Source organism: Phyllostomus discolor, chromosome 14 (genome assembly GCF_004126475.2).
Source record: "Phyllostomus discolor isolate MPI-MPIP mPhyDis1 chromosome 14, mPhyDis1.pri.v3, whole genome shotgun sequence".
Classification (NCBI taxonomy): Eukaryota; Metazoa; Chordata; class Mammalia; order Chiroptera; family Phyllostomidae; genus Phyllostomus; species Phyllostomus discolor.
In genome coordinates this window covers 27295214-27313626 of record NC_040916.2, presented here as the reverse complement: position 1 = coordinate 27313626, position 18413 = coordinate 27295214, and the positions used below count along the sequence as shown (strand labels likewise).

General features: G+C 58.4%; 12 non-coding genes across 12 annotated transcripts; 6 read left to right on the top strand and 6 right to left on the bottom strand.

The window, feature by feature from the left end:
• Nucleotides 1-4928: 4928 nt before the first annotated feature.
• TRNAV-CAC lies at nucleotides 4929-5001 on the bottom strand. The gene has a single exon. It is a non-coding gene; the product is annotated as a tRNA-Val (tRNA).
• A 1876-nt stretch (nucleotides 5002-6877) lies between these two features.
• Nucleotides 6878-6960, bottom strand: TRNAL-CAG. The gene has a single exon. It is a non-coding gene; the product is annotated as a tRNA-Leu (tRNA).
• Nucleotides 6961-7297: 337 nt separating this feature from the next.
• Nucleotides 7298-7369, top strand: TRNAD-GUC. The gene has a single exon. It is a non-coding gene; the product is annotated as a tRNA-Asp (tRNA).
• Nucleotides 7370-7956: 587 nt separating this feature from the next.
• TRNAE-CUC lies at nucleotides 7957-8028 on the top strand. Its single transcript has one exon. It is a non-coding gene; the product is annotated as a tRNA-Glu (tRNA).
• Nucleotides 8029-9657: 1629 nt separating this feature from the next.
• Nucleotides 9658-9728, bottom strand: TRNAG-GCC. Its single transcript has one exon. It is a non-coding gene; the product is annotated as a tRNA-Gly (tRNA).
• A 487-nt stretch (nucleotides 9729-10215) lies between these two features.
• Nucleotides 10216-10298, bottom strand: TRNAL-CAG. Its single transcript has one exon. It is a non-coding gene; the product is annotated as a tRNA-Leu (tRNA).
• A 1098-nt stretch (nucleotides 10299-11396) lies between these two features.
• On the top strand, nucleotides 11397-11468 carry TRNAG-UCC. The gene has a single exon. It is a non-coding gene; the product is annotated as a tRNA-Gly (tRNA).
• A 293-nt stretch (nucleotides 11469-11761) lies between these two features.
• On the top strand, nucleotides 11762-11833 carry TRNAE-CUC. The gene has a single exon. It is a non-coding gene; the product is annotated as a tRNA-Glu (tRNA).
• A 1490-nt stretch (nucleotides 11834-13323) lies between these two features.
• TRNAG-GCC lies at nucleotides 13324-13394 on the bottom strand. Its single transcript has one exon. It is a non-coding gene; the product is annotated as a tRNA-Gly (tRNA).
• A 1083-nt stretch (nucleotides 13395-14477) lies between these two features.
• Nucleotides 14478-14549, top strand: TRNAD-GUC. Its single transcript has one exon. It is a non-coding gene; the product is annotated as a tRNA-Asp (tRNA).
• A 2082-nt stretch (nucleotides 14550-16631) lies between these two features.
• Nucleotides 16632-16703, top strand: TRNAE-CUC. The gene has a single exon. It is a non-coding gene; the product is annotated as a tRNA-Glu (tRNA).
• Nucleotides 16704-18340: 1637 nt separating this feature from the next.
• TRNAG-GCC lies at nucleotides 18341-18411 on the bottom strand. The gene has a single exon. It is a non-coding gene; the product is annotated as a tRNA-Gly (tRNA).
• Nucleotides 18412-18413: the final 2 nt, after the last annotated feature.

The following is an 18413-nucleotide window of genomic DNA, read 5'->3' as shown; positions in this document are numbered from 1 at the left end:
AAGTTCATTTTCTGATCCTATAAAAGCTAACTTCTTGCATCGTGGGATTGAATGGTATTTGTCTTTCTCCAGCTTTTTTCACTCAGCCCTCACTAATGCCCTCAAGTTCCATCCATGCTGTCAGAAAAGGCAAGATTTTATTCTTTTTAACGGATTGATAGTATTCCGTGGTGTGTGGCACATCTTTTTTATCCATTCATCTGTCGATAGATGCTTAGGTTGTTTCTAGGTCTTGGCTGTTGTAACTAATGCTTCAATGAACCTGGGGTGCGTGTATCTTTTTGAAATAGTGCTTTTCTTTGGATAAACACCCCAAAGTGGGACTTGCTGGATCACAGTGGGTAGTTCTATTTTTAATTTTTTTTTGAGGAGCCTTCACACTGTTTTCCACAGAGGCTGTCCCAACTCACAGTCCCACGAACAGCGCACGAGGGTCCTTGTTTCTCCACATCCTGCCTGATACTTATTATTTCTTGCCTTGTCGACAATAGGCACGCTAACAAGTGTGAGACGGTATCTCATTGTGGTTTTGATTTGCATTTCTCTGCTGAGTAATAATGTTGAGCAGCTTTTCATGTTGGCCATCTGCAGAGATCTTCTTTAGAAAAATGTCTACTCAGATCCCTGGTTCACATTTTAATTGGATTATTTTTTTTTTGCTATTGAGTCGTATGAGCTCTTTATATATGAGTATTTTGGATATTAACCGTTTATCAGGTAAATGATTTATAACATTTTCTCCCACCCAGTGGGCTGCCTCTTCATTTTGTTGGTTTGCTGTGCACAGAACTTTTTAGGCTGACGTGGTCCCCCTTAGTTTTGCTCTTGCCTGTCTTCCCTTGGAAGGAGATGGGAGTTAAACCTGTTCAGGACCCTTCTTCTCCCCATCCCCCCACCGGGCTGCAGTAGACAGATGACTGCTCACCTCCCAGTCATAGGGCATCTTTTACCCATTCCCTCGGGAGTGGGAGGCTCAGCCCCCTTCCCGCACGGCCCCCCTTCAGGGAATCATTGCGATATTTGGGAGCTTCCGGCCAGGGGTGTTGGGAAGAGCAACTGTGTTTGCCAAAGGGCGCCCCCACGCACCTCCTGCGTAGTTGCCCCGCCGCCTCTCCGCAGGCGGTACCCCTCGCCCCCGGGAGGCGGCGCTCACACCGCCTTGCTGGACTTGCCCCTCGCAGCTGCCCCTCCCAGGACGTCCAGGCCAAGTGCGAACTTTGTGGGGCTGGTCTCGCGGGACGCTCCGTTGGAAAGGGGTGTGTGCACAGTCAGGGTCGCTGGCCCTGGTGGGGGTCCAGCTGCACCCCTGCCCCGGGGCCTCCGTAAGGTTGGCGTTCGGGCGCGAGACTGTTGCCCCGCGTGGGGCTGCTAACGCGCGCCGTCAGTCAGTCCCTCGCAGAGTGACGAGCCGCAGGCGCCGGAAAGCGCGCGTTAGCGCAGCAGAGCCCCCAGGAGCGCCGCTGGCCTCCGCGGGCCGGGACGGTCCCGGGCGGCTCGTCCTTTCGGTCGGAACGAGGAGAGCGGACTCGGAGCAGCCGGGGCGCGGAGTCAGGCCGCGGGCACCCGCAGGCGCGGCCCCCCTGCGCCCCTGCTCCGCCCCCCGCCACGCCCCGTGCTCTGCCCCGCTCCATCCCGCGGGTGCCTGGACCGGACCGGGTCCTTGCGCCATTCAGTGTCCGGAACCGAGACCGGCCCTGCCCCGCTTCCGGTCCTGACAGGCCCGACTTACTCGGAGGCTCCGGACCCCGCGGTCAAGGCCAGGAGCGGGGCCGGGGCGGCGGGCGGGGCCCGAGTGCCTGTGGGCGGGGCCTGGCGGGGATGTGGGCGGGACCCGAGTGCCTGTGGGCGGGGCTGGCGTGGCCCTGGCGGAGCCCGCGGGCGGGGCGGGGCGGGGCGGGGCGGGGCGGTGGTTGCCGTTTAGGCGTGACGGCTGTAACCCCAGCGCCCCAGGGAATATGAAAGGAATCCCTGTGACGAATGATTTTGGGAAAATGCGCATTGCCGTGTTCAGATTTTGTCTTTGCAATAAAAATGTACTCGAATTGACGTAACCAGACAGAAAAGTTGAAGTTGTGTTGCACTGAGTCAGATCGCTCACACTTCTTTTTCTATTTATTCTTCGTGGTTTCTTTTACATTTTAAAAGCTTTTGATGTTTTTTTTTGGGAAAGTACTATCGGGACGTAATAAAAATACACTCAAACCTTAAGAAAGGACGTGCATGGAAACGTGTTTCCAGCTCACTGCACCCCCTTTCCACTCCCTTTGCCCGAAGCAGCCGCCTCACCAGTTTCTTGGAAGTCTCATGCATTCTCTGCTCCGCTTTGGCATCTCTGTTCTTCCTTACAGGAAAATGCATTTTTTCAGGCTCCCATCCCATGCACAGTGACAGGCAAATTCCTGACATGCCCTACCAGGTACCTTCCCCAGCTCCTTCTTATCCAGCCACCAGCGCCTTTTGCCATTTCTGGAACACAACAGCTAACTCCCGCCACGGGCCTGGGCACTTGCTGCCCCTCAGCCTGGAAGCCTATCCCCAAGATAGCTAGCTACATAGCCAATTCTCTCCTCCCTCCTTTCCGGTTTTCACTCAAAAGTAAGCTCAGGGGCTTCACTTTCCCTTCCGGGGCCACCCTAAAACATGATCATCTGCTCCCCCAGACATTCTTATTTCTCCTTAGTGCTTAACATCCTCGAACACAGTGCAGTACGCATTTTATTGTGTTATTCTCTGCTGCAGCCACCAGAATGTCAAGTCCAGACAGGGATTTGTTTTGGTCTGTCCTTTAGCTACGGAATCCCCAGAGGTTAGAACAGCACCTGGCACACAGTCGACACTCTGTAAGTAGTTGTTTAATAAGGAATAGATAGTGGCATTGTTTGTCACAGGAGGGAGGGAGTGACAACCTGGTATCCATCTCGGGGCAAAGAAAAGTAACATGGGTGGGTGCACACTATGAAATTGCTCACAGCAGTTAGAGACAGAAGACTAAACATGCACACAGCAATATGGGGAGAGCATGAAGTCTCAGTGCTGTGTGAAAAAGAGACAAAATTAAGAAACAATTACACACAAAATAACTGCACATTTTACAGAGATACAAACAAGATACATATCAAACACACTGGAGAGGGAATGGGCACAGAAGATAGGGATAAAATAAAATAATAAATTAAGACCAAAATAAAGCAAGAGTCTTGTACCCTCCATGCATAGAGGGCAGTGAATTGAGATTAACACTGTACCTGAGGTTCACCCCTATATTATTTAATACTGTGAGTATATATATTTTTGTTGTAATAGAAACAAACATCTTAATAAGAAACTTAAAAATGTGTATGTGTATGAGTATCCAGAACAGGCCTCAAATTATTTTTTTCTGAGAAATACTAAAACAGTTTTTCAAAGCTATAATAAAGCATAACTGACATATGACATACTGGACATATTTCAAATATACAGGCACTGGCCAGGTAGCTTAGCTGGTCAGGGCACCATCCCAGTACACCAAGGCTGTGGGTTCGATCTGGTCAGGCCCCATGCAAGAGTCAACTAGTGAGTGCACAAGTAAGTGGAACAACAAACGGAGGCCTCTCCCTCTCTGAAATCAACAAATAAAACTTTTTAAAAAAATGTACAAGTGGTTAAGTTTTGACACATGGAGAGACCTGTGAAGCCATCCTCCCTCTTGAGGACTGTCAGTTAACACCTGTGGAAATGTTTTAGTTTGTTTTAAATTCAAAATCCTTTAATTTTTTAAAAAAGTCCTTTAAATTCAAAGAAAATAATAAAACTTTATATCAAAGAAGAAATTTTATATATTAACATTTATACCAATGTAGTTGTAAAATGTTTTATATTCATATATTTAAATATTTTTAATATTTGAAAAGCTTTTATGACAGGAGGGGCCCACGAAGGTCCGCGCGCCTAGGAGCCCATGGAAGCGTGCTGCAGCCCCGAGACAATTAAGATGATGCACAAATCCGTCACCTACCCCAGATTTGGGGGCCCCTTTATAATCCAAACTGCCATTCTCTTCCCCGTACCAAGCAGCCTCTGATCTGTTTTCTTAGTGTCCACTTTCTGTAATTTTATATAAATGGAGTCATATAGCACTCTTTTTCGGTTGGGCTTCCTTCACTCAACGTAACTATTCTGAGATTCCTGCGAATCAACAGTTTGTTTGTTTGTTTGTTTTTTCCTTCTGTGTACTATCCCACCGTATGGACAGACCACGTTTATCTCCACCTGCTGGTTGCTACTGGGGCTGTTTCCAGCTTCGGGCTCAAGCGCGCCCGAAGCCGCCCGGCGCGCAGGCTGTTGACGGCCTGAGCTTTGCGGTCTCCGGGCAAGCGCCTGGGAGGGGAGTGGCGAGGTCGCCCTGTGGTCGTTCGGCCGGGCCGTTTTCCGTCCCCGCCGGCAGCGTGTGTCCCGGGCCACCTGCCGTGCCGGACACGCGGATGGCGATGGATGCCTCCGTGCGGTCCCCCTGCCTTCTTAGGAGAGGCGTCCGTTCGGGGCTGGCCCACGGTTTGGGGCGCGGGGCGGGGCTGGGTTGCGAGAATAGCTTTTTAATGGGAAGGAAGTGTCCGTTGCGCCCACCTGGTTTAGGACCAGAGGCTTCAGGGCTCCGGGTGGGACGGACCGCGAGGACGCGGGGAGCGCGGGGCGGGGCGGGGCGGGTGGCGGCGCCCTGAGCGGCCGCAGGAGGCAGAGCAGGCGGGCGAGGCGGCGGCGGCCGCGCGGAGGGGCGGGACGCCAGAGCCACCCGCCTTGGAGGACGCGGCCCCGAACCAGACCTTGGTCCTCAGGGTCCAGGCGGAACCGCTGACCGTTCCTTCAGCCGCGCAGCGCGCGTCCCCTTCCCGGGGCGGGAAAAGACGACTAGAGCCCCAGGCGCGGGCAAAAAAAAAAAGACTGCCTGCTGTTTCCGCCCGGTTTCGAACCGGGGACCTTTCGCGTGTGAGGCGAACGTGATAACCACTACACTACGGAAACCGCCGGGAGTTTGCGCCGCAAAGAGCGCTCTTGACGCGCGCGCCGCCGCGTCCCCGCGTCCCGCCACCTCGCCCGCCCGGCCCTGGCCCTAGGACGCTCTCCTGCCGCACCCCCGGAGCGGCGGGGCGGGGACCTGGCGGGGAGCGTGGTTCCCGCCGCCAGGCAGCAGGAGACCCGGGCCGGGTCTCCTGTCGGAGCGCGGGCTCCGGTTTGAAACAGAAACGCTACGCCGTGGGCCGGCACTTACAGCGGGAGACTCGAGTCGAGGAAACCTCCCTTTTCTCCTCCCTACGCCCTTCTTCCCGGGGAGTCTCCGTCACGGATCGCGGCCCCTCCCCGCCCCCCGCCGTTAGAGCGTTGCCGGGGGTGGGGGAGGCGCCCCGCGCTCGGCGACCCCGGTGGCGCGCCGCCGGGAGGGGCCCGGGTGTTCCCTGCGCGCGCGGGCGGGCGGAGCAGACCGAGGTCTCCCCTTCCCGCCCTTCGTCCAACGCTGCAACGACGGACGGAAGTGTTGGAGGTGGTCTGAAACGTGTAAAGACAAAAACAGAAAACGTGTAACGACGAAGAGACGGAGCGGAGTGATTCTGACCTGAGTTCACGGCAGGTTACACAGGGTCCCAGGGGCACTGGCCTTGGTGTCCGAGGACGCAGGAGGGGTGGACGCTACCGGCTGCGGAGGCCCGAGCGGGGGGCTGGCACCCGGCGGGGCGTGCGAGGCCTCGTGGACGGTGTTCAGGACCCCGAACACCCCGTGGGAAAGGACAGCAGAGGTCATGACCTCCTTTTCTGAATGGCGTGGCGGGAAATTGTTGCGGAGGCAGGGAGTGGACACAGTTTGGGGACGAAACAGGTGACAAAGCCATCAGGAAAAGCAGAAGAGAGGATGAGGGAACCACTAAAGCCAGTTGTTGGGTGAGGCCAGTGCCTAGGGGACCCCTCGAAGGGCGCTGCCCTGGCCGACTGTCCCGGGAGCTGGGACCTGGCAGGAGCCCAGAGGAGAGAGTGGGCGTCGGGTGACTAAGCCCAGGAGAGGGCGTGGGAGCCACAGGAGAGAACGCGGGGCCGAGATGACGTGGGCTGAGCCCGTGCAGAACTCGAGGGACATCAGAAATGCCAGCAGACTGGGTTCTCGGCGAATGGTAGAGAATCTACCAGGTGGAGCAGCTTTAACAGAAAATCCGTAAGGTGGCTTAAATACCTAGGGGAAACATGACCTCACATTCCTCGGTAAATCTGGGTTTCAGGCAAGTCTTGATCCAGTCCCCCCCAAATTATATTCTTTCTCTTGGTCCTTCTTCCCTCAATGTGGACTCCATTTCTGAGCGGGCTGTCCACTCTATGTTTTCAAAATGCCATCAGCGAGTTGGACTACGGGCTCCCCGATTCATGTCCTGCAGGAAAAGATGTTTCTTTCTCCCAGAGCTCATTACGGAACGGGCAAAGGAGGCAGGATGTGTTGCTTAGTTTACCACTTCAGGTTTTCTCCTGAAGTCAGCAGTGCATCCCGCTCAAAACCTACGGCTGACAGATTCAGGGTCTCTCTAAGAACGGAGAAGGGGGTGGAAATGCCGAGTCGGTACCCCCAAACGTCTATACAGAAGGGAAGACCTACAATGTGACAGCATAGGGAGAAACAGTCACTCCCGCTCCGGTGCGTGGGTTGCGAGGCAAGAAGGAAGTGTTGGCTCAGAAGCCCTTTGGAAGGGGGCTGGCGCATGCCACTGGGCTCTGGCTGGCTGTCAGTCGGCAGGCCAGAGTTTGCGGAGGCTCAAAGGGTGCCAGGCAGATACCAACCCTAAGGTGGGAAAGCGCAGCAATGTGCATGAATAGGGGTTGGACACATGCTTTTGCTTGTGGAACCAAAAGGTCGGATTACTGTCAGGAGTGGGATTCGAACCCACGCCTCCAGGGGAGACTGCGACCTGAACGCAGCGCCTTAGACCGCTCGGCCATCCTGACCTGCCTGTCAACCAGCGTTCCACCGACCGGGCTCTCACGCGACCTCGCGGCACGGTGCGCGCCCACCTGCTCCTCCTGGAGGCTTCACTTGCCCTCTCGGGCCTCTTGGTCTTGGCGCGACGCCCGCGCTGGAGGCACTGGAGTTTTCAGCGCCACCCCTGTCGGGGTGGGGTCGGGGACAGGCTCCCGCTCGCCCGCTGCTTTGTTGGAGGACCCGGCCGGTTCGACGTCAGGCTGAGCGCGAGCCGGACACCTGACTTGCACAGAACGTCCAGGACAGGTGCAGGCCTAGGCAGTCGGCCACAGGTGCGTCGAAGGCAAGCGCTCGCCAAGGCCGTCCTCGTTAGTATAGTGGTGAGTATCCCCGCCTGTCACGCGGGAGACCGGGGTTCGATTCCCCGACGGGGAGGTGGTGCAACTTTTTGCTCGCCATCTCCCTTTCTGTCCAGCAGCTTCACCAGATGGGCTTTTATTCCTGTTGCGCATCCTGAGTCGGTTGCGGCGTGGAGCCAAGGGACCAGGACGAGCTGGGCAGCCAGAGCACCCCCGAGAGGCGTTCTGGCCAGCAGGGGTGGGCAGCGGCGCGGGGCAGCGGCGCGGTAAGTGGAGGATGTGACAGCGCAGAGCTGCGTGGCGAGCGAGGCGACGTGGTAACTGGGATTGGATTCCCGGCCGACGCAGAGGGCTGCTCTTCTGCGGGGATGGTGTCCTGTGCGCGTGCGGGTGCTGGCGGGCCCTGGGGCCTGCAACCTGGGCCCTGAGCACCCTGGGAGTCAGGAGCCCTAGACGCCAGGCGCGCGGCGGCGTGCGAGTGGGAGACAGGGAGCGCGCAGTGTTCTGAGGTTATCGCAGGCAGGAGGAGGTCAGGGCGCGTCTGGGGACAGGGGCGACCCCGCTGAACCTGAAAGGCAGGGGCCACGGCCGGGGAGTGCCGCGCCTGCGACCTGGAGGCTCAGCGTGCTGGAGAACCGATCGCCTGGCTCTCCTGCTCACTACTCCCTGGTGGTCTAGTGGTTAGGATTCGGCGCTCTCACCGCCGCGGCCCGGGTTCGATTCCCGGTCAGGGAAGCATGTTTTGTTTTTACTTTGTTTTCTCTCTGCCTCTTGAGCTCCCCACAGCGTCCACACCTGGTTTTTAGCCTGGGCTCTCTGTTTTCCTCATCGCCTCCTCGGCCCCAAAGAGTTCCCCCGGCACCCTTCACGTCAGGGTACAATCCTACCAAGTAACCACCTCGGGTCCAAACCTTTAGCGAAGCCCATGAGAAGCCCCTGGCGTTTCCCCTCCTTCGTCTCCCGGGCTCGCTGTGCTCCCTCCTTCCACATGCGCAAGCACGAGGGCCTAGGTCGGCTTGTCTCCCGCCCTGGCCAACGCACTCGCTCGGACATTCCAGCAGCACCGGGACAGGCCGCCCCTTCCGCAGGGAGTCCCGGCAGTGGTGGGCCTGGCAGTGGTGTTGGAAACCACACCTACACCTGCAAGTCCCGCCGCCTGCGGGAGCCCGCGGCGCCTCACTCAGAGGCCTTTGCCTGCCGCCGCCGAGGTGGCTTTGCTGCCACGTGCCCGGTCCGGTCCGCAAGGCCGCGTCCCCGGTGGGCTGGTGATGGAGGCCTCCAAGTGGCGGGTGCTCTCCGGTGGGGATGGGCGTGGAGGGCGGGACCATGGCGCCCCTCAGGCGGAGGTGTGAGAAGGAATCTGGACGCCACGTCCGGGGAGCTGGGATCCCCGGCAGCGGCCCACGTCAGACAGCAGAGACAGGGGAGGCCGGTCGTGAACACCCGCGGCCAAGCAGGTGGGAGGAGGTGGAGGCAGATGGGTGGCCCGTGCACTCCTGGCCCGAGTTGCACCCCCAGCGCTGTCCATTCTGCCTCCAAGTGTCAAGAACGTTATGAGAGCACCCCCCTGTCCACAGCCGTGTCCACGGTGCCAAGGAGCCCCATCATGAGCACAGGAGCTCCGAGTCTGTCACCATAGGCAGCTCCTTGCCGGCCTTGTCCACCTGTTGGGGGTGAGAGTGTGGTTGGTTGAGGCTGAGGGCACAGGGCCAGATGACTCCATACTCGGGGGTCGGCTGTGAGCTGTGGGAGGTGCAAGAAGGAGGGCAGGGTGTCCCCGTGGAACCTGGGCCAACGAGAGGGGCAGCTGGTGATGCTGGTGGAGGTGGCGATGCTGCAGGTGGTGTTGAGTGGGGTTGGCTGGGCCTGCCGGGGTTGGTGGCAGAGGGACTGGGGGTGGTCCTGGCAGACTCGGGGCTGCTGCTGGTGCTGGTGGTGGTCGTCCCCGGGTCTCGGGTGGAGGTTTTAATGGTGGAGCAGCGGCCAGGGCTGGGAAAGTGTTGCTGCAGGGCAGGATGAAGGGCAGGTGGGGTGTGCGTTGGGGAGACCGTGGCATTATTTTGCTCCCACTTGTGCGCGGTGTTGACCTTGTGACCCAGCAGGTGGATGCTCTGTCTGCACCTGCTAAGAGGGTCCACATTGGGGGTCGTGACTTTGGCAACACAGTGCCATTTGGGGAGTGTGGGTTTGTGGGGAGCCAGGGAGCTAGGAAAGGGGTAAAAGATGAAGAGTCAGTGTGTTGTGCAAGGTGGCGTTCACTCCCTGTAGTGAAATCAGTTATCAGGGTGATGGCCTGGTTGTTCGGGCCTAAAGGCTTGGCTTTTGAATCCAGTGTCTAGCAGAAGGATCAAAAGTCACGTGGGCTGCATGGGCCGGGAATCGAACCCGGGCCTCCCGCGTGGCAGGCGAGAATTCTACCACTGAACCACCCATGCATCAACGACGTACGTCTGTAGGTTCACTCCACTAGTTATTCCCCTCCGAGAGCACTTTCCTTTGTGCGGGAGGCAGACACGAGGTATGAAACAGGTTCCCTGCATGTCAAAGGTTCTAGGGCCGGCCCAGGGAGTAGGAAGGGAGAGGATGACGGAAGAGGATCCCGCCCCTTCTCGGCCTGCCAGGGCCGCCTTGAGTCTGGTAGTGTCGCCTGAGAAGGCCAGAAGCTGGACTAAGCCTGGCCCGCACCCAGATCCCAAGCAGGTTAGGCCATGAGAGGAGGAAGCAGCTGAGCATCCAAGTTCCCTTCAACGACCCCAGGTGCAACCCCAAGTCCCTAGCGTGCCTGGCGGAGAACCGAGGGTTGAAGGTGGAGGCGGGAGGTTGCAGAGAACCCAAAGGTGCCAGCCAGGAGCGGACTGGGAGGCCAGAAATGGCTGCAACGAATGTAGTGACGAATCAGGAACAAGCAAAAGGGTAAACAGTTGTCAGGAGTGGGATTCGAACCCACGCCTCCAGGGGAGACTGCGACCTGAACGCAGCGCCTTAGACCGCTCGGCCATCCTGACCCCACGTTGGAAGCGTCCCGGCTCATCTGTCTGGGACCGGAGGTGAACGCCGGCGCTATCGACCGCCGTCGCTCTGGTCAGGAGGCTGTCCCCGGTGCCCACGGCCTCTCTTCCATCCTGCGCCGCGGCACGATGCGCGCCCACCTGCTACTCCTGGCGGACCCGCTTGCTCTCTCAGTCCTCTTGGTCCTGACGTCGCCCCCGCATTGGAGGCCAGAGGCAGAGCGCCCTCGGCGTTTTCAGGGCCACCTTTGCTGGGGTGGGGGCGGGGACAGGCTGGGGCGGTGTCAGGGTCTCAGGCTCTCAGGCTCGCTCTCGCTGGCAGCTTTGTTGGAGGACGTGGTGGGTTCGATATTGGGTGGTGCACGTGCTGGGTGACTTCAACGCACGGGGTGGCGAGGCGCCAGCACCTGCGCGGCGGTGTTTGTTAGTGTGGTGGCGAGTATCCCTGCCTGGCGCCCCGGAAGTTTGGGGTCGATTCCTGCATGGGAATACCACGGGACCTTTTGGTCGTAAGCTCCGCCCCCTGTCCAGCACCTTGCCCGCATGGGCCCCTCTTTTCGCCCTTGTGCCCTGTGTGGGAGCCCGGGGTCCAGTTTGTGCCAGATGTTCCCCCCAAAACCCTTCCCCCACCCTTCCTCCTTCAGGGCACTATACTGCCACAGCTCAGCGAAGTCCTTTCCCGCCACCGCAGCGCCTGTCTCCAGGCCTGCCCGAAGTGGCTGGCGGAATGGGCTCCCAGCGACACGACGCACCGCAGCCCCCGGCTGGCGGCAGGCGGATGAGCGCCCTGTCGCCGAGGACAGTGGCACCCAGTGGAGGAAGCCTGCGGCAATCCCGCGGAAGGGGGACTGGAGACCCGCGACCCAGGGGCGGCCCCAGCGTGGAGCTGTGGGACCCGTAGCAGCCGAACAGCGAGAGCGCCTCAGAGAGGCCACCTGCGTGGGCCCGGCGCGGGTGGGGTGTCGGAACGTTCGTCCGTGATACCCAGGGCGGCGCATGGCTGCGGGCAAGCGAGGGAATCATCGGAGAGGGTTCGAGTCGGTGGGGGCGATAGCGGAAGTACAGAGGAGTACCCACGAAGGTGTGGGCTGTGTGGCGTTGGTGGTATAGTGGTGAGCATAGCTGCCTTCCAAGCAGTTGACCCGGGTTCGATTCCCGGCCAACGCAAAGGGCTCATGTTTTTTCTGAGCTCCAGGGCCTTTGGGCCCCGTGTGCGTTCAGGAGCTACTGGACCCTGGGACCTGCGACTTGGGCCCCAGATGCGGGGCCCGCGGCTGCGTACTAGAGTGGGAAGAGTGGGCGCGTAGTGTTTTGAGGGTGCCGCAGGCAGGAGAAGGTCGATGTCTCCTGAGTGGGAACAGGCAGGGGGTGGCTGTACTCAAGAAGGCTGGTGCTGCTGCCAAGGGTCCTCGGGGCTCTGTTTGCAGGAAGAGTAGTAAGCCAGAGACATCACCTATCAGTCCCTGGTGGTCTAGTGGTTAGGATTCGGCGCTCTCACCGCCGCGGCCCGGGTTCGATTCCCGGTCAGGGAACGCTCTTTTTTTTCTCCCTTCGTGTCCTAAAGCGCCCCTGAACGTCCACACTCTTCTTTTAACCAACGCTCTGTACCTTCTCCTGGCCCCTGCACCTGCCGAAGCCCTTCGGCTCCCTACAATTTCGGCGCCAGCACTGCCAGGCAACCGCCTCCCCTCCCAACCTTTGTCCTTGCTCACCCGGTTTTGCAGCCCCAAACCCGAGGGCCCCAGTGCGGCTTGTCTCCCCGCCATGGCCACCTCACGTGCTCCGACTCTCCAGAAGCACAGAGTGGGCGGGGACAAACCTCGCAGAGGTCAGGCTACCCCTTGGGAAGGGAGTCCCGGAAGGTGGGTTGGAAGGGAAAGGACACCTACACCTGCACGTCGGGACACCTGGCGGAGCCCGCAGTGCCTCGCCTGGAGACGCTTGCCATCAGCCTTCGCTTCTGTGGCTTTCCTGCAGCGTGCCATGTCCGGACCAGCTGCTTCTCTCGTGGGCTGGTGATGGTGTCCCAGGGACATGGAGTGTCCCCGGGTGGGGGTGGGAATGGATCTCGGGATGTGGTGCCCTGGAGGCGGAGATGTGGAAAGAAATCTGGACACAACGTCGTGGGAGCTGGACCAACGGACAGCAGCCAACGTCAGAAAGCAGAGATAGGAGAGGCAGGTCGGTAACATCCTGAAGCCAAGCAGGTGGGAGGAGGTGGAGGCAGATGGGTGACCCGTGGACTCCTGGACAACATCTTGTTCAACTTGCACCGCCAACACTGTCTAACCTACCCCAAATGATATAAGAGCACCTTCCTGGGCCCCTGCCCACCAGAGCCCCACACAGGACCATGGAGACCTGACTCCTACCACTGTCCATTTCACACCCGTCCTGCCATACCGTGCACGTCCAGCCAGGCTTCCAGCCTCTGCTCACTCCATCCATCGTCTTCTGCTGGCACTCCCCCATGTGACTTGCCCGCCTTGGTCTCCTTCCCGCCTAAACTCCCTCTCCCATGTTGGCAAAAGAGTCTGACATCTGTCAATGCACTGCTCTCTTCGGAGGCTGAGGGCTGGTGGGCCAGCAGCACCCACTTGCCAGAGGTACGTTCTCTGACTGGGTTTTCACACAGCCGTGTCCACGGTGCCAAGGAGCCCCATCGTGAGCACAGGAGCTCCAAGTCTGTCACCATAGGCAGCTCCTTACCAGCCTTGTCCACCTGTTGGGGGTGAGAGTGTGGTTGGGCTGGTTGAGGCTGAGGGATGAGGGCACAGGGCCAGATGGCTCCATACGTGGGGGTCGGCTGTGGCAACACAGCGCCATTTGGGGAGTGTGGGTTTGTACGGAACCAGGGAAAGGGTAAAAGATGGAGAGCCAGCCTGTTGTGCAAGGTGGTATTTACTCCCTGTAGTGAAATGAGTTACCCAAGTGGTATCAGGGTGATGATGGTTTGGTTGGTAGGGCCTGAGGGCTTGGCTCAGAAATGCAGGGAGTGTAAGATCAAAAGGGTGATGTAGGTTGCATGGGCCGGGAATCGAACCCGGGCCTCCCGCGTGGCAGGCGAGAATTCTACCACTGAACCACCCATGCCCTAGTAAGCTGTTGGAAGCCCCACCTATTGGACACAGGCCGCGACTTCACCTATTCGGTTTGTGCAGGAGGTGGATGGGCCACCTACACCTGAGACTCCAGGCATTTAGGGCTTCTGCGCGACGGATCGTGTCTACAGAGGGCCTGGGGTGGACTCAGTCTGGCCAGTCCTGGGTTTTCTTGGCCGATGGGAGACTGCCGGTGTCGCCAGAAGAGGTCAGAAGACGGACCAAGCCTGACCCGTGACGGGACCCCTAGCCGGGCAGGCAACGTGTGGCGGGAGCAGGTGAGCGCCCACAGTCTCTTCAGCGACCTCCAGGAGCGACCCAAAGTGCTGTGGGAACCTGGGTTTATTGCCCATTTGGGCTGCAGATGGGAGGGTGCGCATGGGCGGCAAACCGAGGGTAGAAGGTGGCCGGGAGCCCCAAGGGTGCTTGCTAGCCAGGGACCGAATGGAAGGCAAGGAAAGGAAGCGATGGGTGTGTCCCTGAACAAAAGGCTAGGTAGCTGTCAGGCGTGGGATTCGAACCCGCAGCTCCAGGGGAGACTGCGGCTTGGATGCAGCGGCTTGGACTGCTCGGCTAGTCTGACCTCGGAACTGAAGACCTTCTCGCTCACCTGGCTGGGAGCGGACGCGAGCACCTGTGCTGTCACCCAGCCTGGCTCTGGTCAGGCGGCTGTCCAGGTGCCCCAAGGACAGGACGCGCACCGGCCGACGCGAGTAAGGACTCGCCGACTCATCTGGCTCCAGCGCCCACGGCCTGTCTTCCCCCCTGTGCCGCGATACAGCGCGCGCCTACCTGCTCCTCCTCGCGGCCTCGCTTCCCCTCTCAGGGCTCTGCGTCCTGGCGCGGCCCCCGCGTCGGAGGCCAGAGGCAGAGCGCCCTCGGCGTTTTCAGCGCCACCCTTGCTGGGGTGAAGGCGGGTACAGGCTCGGGGTCGGTTTCGGGCTCGAGCTCGCCCGCTGTTTCGTCGGGGGACCTGGTCAGTTCCACGAGAGATCAGGCACCTGCAGCGAGCCCGCCTGCGACAGGCGGCGGCGGTCATTCACAGGTGGGTCGGGGGAAACCGTTGTGCGGGTCGTCCTCGTTAGTATAGTGGTGAGTATCCCCGCCTGTCACGCGGGAGACCGGGGTTCGATTCCCCGACGGGGAGACAAAGGTTTCTTTTGGTCACCGGCTCAGCCGCCTGTCCTTGTCCAGCAACTCGCCCACATGCGCCGCCTTTCTACTACTGCATTCCGGGTCCGCTGGGGCGTGGAGCCCAGGGGCCAAGAGCAGCCGGGCAGAGAGAACCTTCCAGAGAAGCGTGTGCGCCAGCGCAGCTGCGTGGATCTGGGCGGCTGGGGCATGTGGGAGGGCGCTCGTGGCATCACAGGTCTGCGGAGCAAAGGGGCACGGCATCCAGGCAGGGCTGTAGCTTCCCCCCGACCCCCCACTTCTCCAGTGGGGTCCACCTTCTCAGGCGAACGGGCCGCGAAGCGCTGGGGGCAGAGCGGTGAGCAAGGGGGCTTTGCCAGCGGTGGCTTCGATTCCAGCCAACGCGGTGGGCTGATGTTTTGGGGGCTCCAGGGCCCTCGCGCGTCGTGCTCATGCGAGAGCTTGCCCTAGGCACTGGGCTCTCGTTTGCGTGTGAATGTGGGAGAATGAGACACACGTTTTTTAAAAGTTCAAATTGACTGGGGTGACATTGGTGAATAAGATTATGTAAGTTGCGAGTGTACGGCTCTATGATACATCATCTGTATGTCGCATCGTGTGCCCACCACCCAAGGTCAAATCATCTTCTGTCACCATGTATTCGACTCCCTTTACTCTTTTTTTACCCCCCGCCCCTTTTCTGGTAACCACCATACTGTTGTCTGTGCCTGTAAGTTTTTGTCTTATCTGTTCATTTGTTGCTTTCAGTTTTAAATCCCACATGTGAATGATATCATATAGTTCTTAACGTTTTCTGTCTGGCTTATTTTGCTCAGCATGATATTCTTAAAATCCACCCATGTCACAACTGTCAGCATTTCATTTCCTGTTATAGCTGAGTAGGATATTCCATCATATATATACGTACCTCATCTTCTTTGTCCAGTTATCTATGGAGGGACACTTCTGTTGCTTCCAAGTTTGACCACCATGAATGATTCCGCAATGAACATAGGGTTGCATATATTTTTGTGAATAAATGTTTTCAAAACTTTTCCCTACCTACCCAGAAGAGTGGTTGCTGGGTCATATGGTATAGCTCTATTATTACTTTTTGAGGAGCCTCCACACTGTTTTCCAGAGTGGTTGTACCAGTTTAGGCTCCTACCAGTAGTGAATGAGGTTTTGCTTTTTTTTTTTTTTCCTCTCCACAACCTCTCCAGCACTTGTAATTATTTGTTTTGTTGATAATGGCCATTCTAACAGGTGTTCGATGGCATCTCATTGTACTTTTGATTTGTGTTTCCCTAAAAGCTAGTAAAGCTGAGCATCTTTTTCATATAACTGTTGGCCGTTTCAGCGTCTTCTTGAAAGAAGCATCTGCTCAGGTCCTCTGTCCATTTTTTAACTGGATTGTGTGTTCGGTGTTGAGTTGCGTGAGTTCTTTATACGTTTTGGATATTACCCTGTTGGCTGCAAATATCATCTCCTATTTGGTTGGTTGCCTTTTTGTTTTGCTGTGCAGAGCTTTTTTTTTTTTTTTTTTTTTTTTTTTTTAGTTTCATATAGTCCTATTCATTTATTTTTGCTTTTACTTCCCTTTCCTTTGGGGTTAAATTTATAAAATTCTCTCTAAAGCCAAAGTCCATCAGTTTTGTACCTATGTTTTCTTCTGTGTTATTTATTGTTTCAGGTCTTGTATTTAGGACGTTGATCCATTTTGAGTTAATTTTTGTACTTGGGGACAAACAGTGCTCTAGTTTTTTTCTTTTGATTGTGGCTTTCCAGTTTTCCCAGCACCATTTTTGAAGAGGCTTTCTTTTCTCCATTGTATATTTTTGGCTCCTTTGTTGAAATTATTTGCTCATTAACACTTGGGTTTATTTCTGGGTTCACAATTTTGTTCCATTGGTCTGCGTGTCTGTTTTTCCGCGCGCGGTGTAGTGAGGGTGCTGCACGCGGAAGAGGGCGCACAGGTGGATGGGGCCCTGGGCGACCGAACTTGGGAAAGGCAGAGAGGGCTGGCGTGGAGGAAGCGCTGTTGGTGGCCTGCAGGTGCTGCGAGCCGAGGCCACACGCCAGATGCGCCAGCCGTCGCTCCCTGGTGGTCTAGTGGTTAGGATTCGGCGCTCTCACCGCCGCGGCCCGGGTTCGATTCCCGGTCAGGGAAGCCTTGCTTTTTCTTCCTTTCAGTTTCCTAAACTGCAGAGCGCTTCCTCACCTGCATTTTAGCCCGCTCCAGGCCCCCCGGCTCCTGCACGCCGGCCCCAACCCTGCCAGTCAGCCGCCTCCTCGCCTCCAAACCTTTGGGCCTCGCTGGCCCTGGAGGCCCTCAGGGTCTCCCCTCCTACGTCCCGGGAGCTCCTCTCGCTTCCTCCTTCCGCAGCTGCAAATCTGACCGCCCCGCGCCGCCTGTCTCACCGCGGTGGCCGCGGGAGTACACGCCCCCGGGGTCGGCCACCGCACCTGCTCAGACTCTCCTGCAACAGGGAGTCGGGCAGGGCAAACCTCTCCAGGGACAGGCCAACCCTTCCGCAGGGAGTCTCGGGAAGGGGCGGGAAGGCGAGGGGTGTTGGAAACCAGGCCGCCTGCCGGAGCCTCGGTACCTTACGTGTGGGCTCTGGCCAGCCACCTCTGTGGTGGCTTTTCTGACGCGTGCGGCGTCCGGACAGCTGCGTCCCCGGTGGGCTGGTGATGGAGGCCTCCAAGTGGCGGTGCTCTCCGGTGGGGATGGGCGTGGAGGGCGGGACCATGGCGCCCCTCAGGCGGAGGTGTGAGAAGGAATCTGGACGCCACGTCCGGGGAGCTGGGATCCCCGGCAGCGGCCCACCCCTGACAGCAGAGACATAGGGGAGGCCGGTCGGGAACACCCGCGGCTAAGCGGGTGGGAGGAGGTGGAGGCAGATGGGTGGCCCGTGCACTCCTGGCCCGAGTTGCACCCCCAGCGCTGTCCATTCTGCCTCCAAGTGTCAAGAACGTTATGAGAGCACCCCCCTGTTCACAGCCGTGTCCACGGTGCCAAGGAGTCCCGTCGCGAGCACAGGAGCTCCGAGTCTGTCACCATAGGCAGCTCCTTGCCGGCCTTGTCCACCTGTTGGGGGTGAAAGTGTGGTTGGGTTGGTTGAGGCTGAGGGATGAGGGCACAGGCCAGATGACTCCATACTCGGGGGTCGGCTGTGAGCTGTGGGAGGTGCAAGAAGGAGGGCAGGGTGTCCCCGTGGAAGCTGGTTTGGGGCCAACGAGAGGGGCAGCTGGTGATGCTGGTGGAGGTGGCGATGCTGCAGGTGGTGTTGAGTGGGATTGGCTGGGCCTGCCGGGGTTGGTGGCAGAGGGACTAGGGGTGGTCCTGGCAGACTCGGGGCTGCTGCTGGTGCTGGTGGTGGTCGTCCCCGGGTCTCGGGTGGAGGTTTTAATGGTGGAGCAGCGGCCAGGGCTGGGAAAGTGTTGCTGCAGGGCAGGATGAAGGGCAGGTGGGGTGTGCGTTGGGGAGACCGTGGCATTATTTTGCACCTCTCGTGCGCGGTGTTGACCTTGTGACCCAGCAGGTGGATGCTCTGTCTGCACCTGCTAAGAGGGTCCACATTGGGGGTCGTGACTGCGGCAACACAGTGCCATTTGGGGAGTGTGGGTTTGTATGGAGCTGGGGAGCTAGGAAAGGGGTAAAAGATGGAGTCAGTGTGTTGTGCAAGGTGGCATTCACTCCCTGTAGTGAAATCAGTTATCAGGGTGATGGCCTGGCTGTTCGGCCCTAAAGGCTTGGCTTTTGAATGCGGTGTCTAGCGGCAGGACCAAAACAGTCACGTGGGTTGCATGGGCCGGGAATCGAACCCGGGCCTCCCGCGTGGCAGGCGAGAATTCTACCACTGAACCACCCATGCTA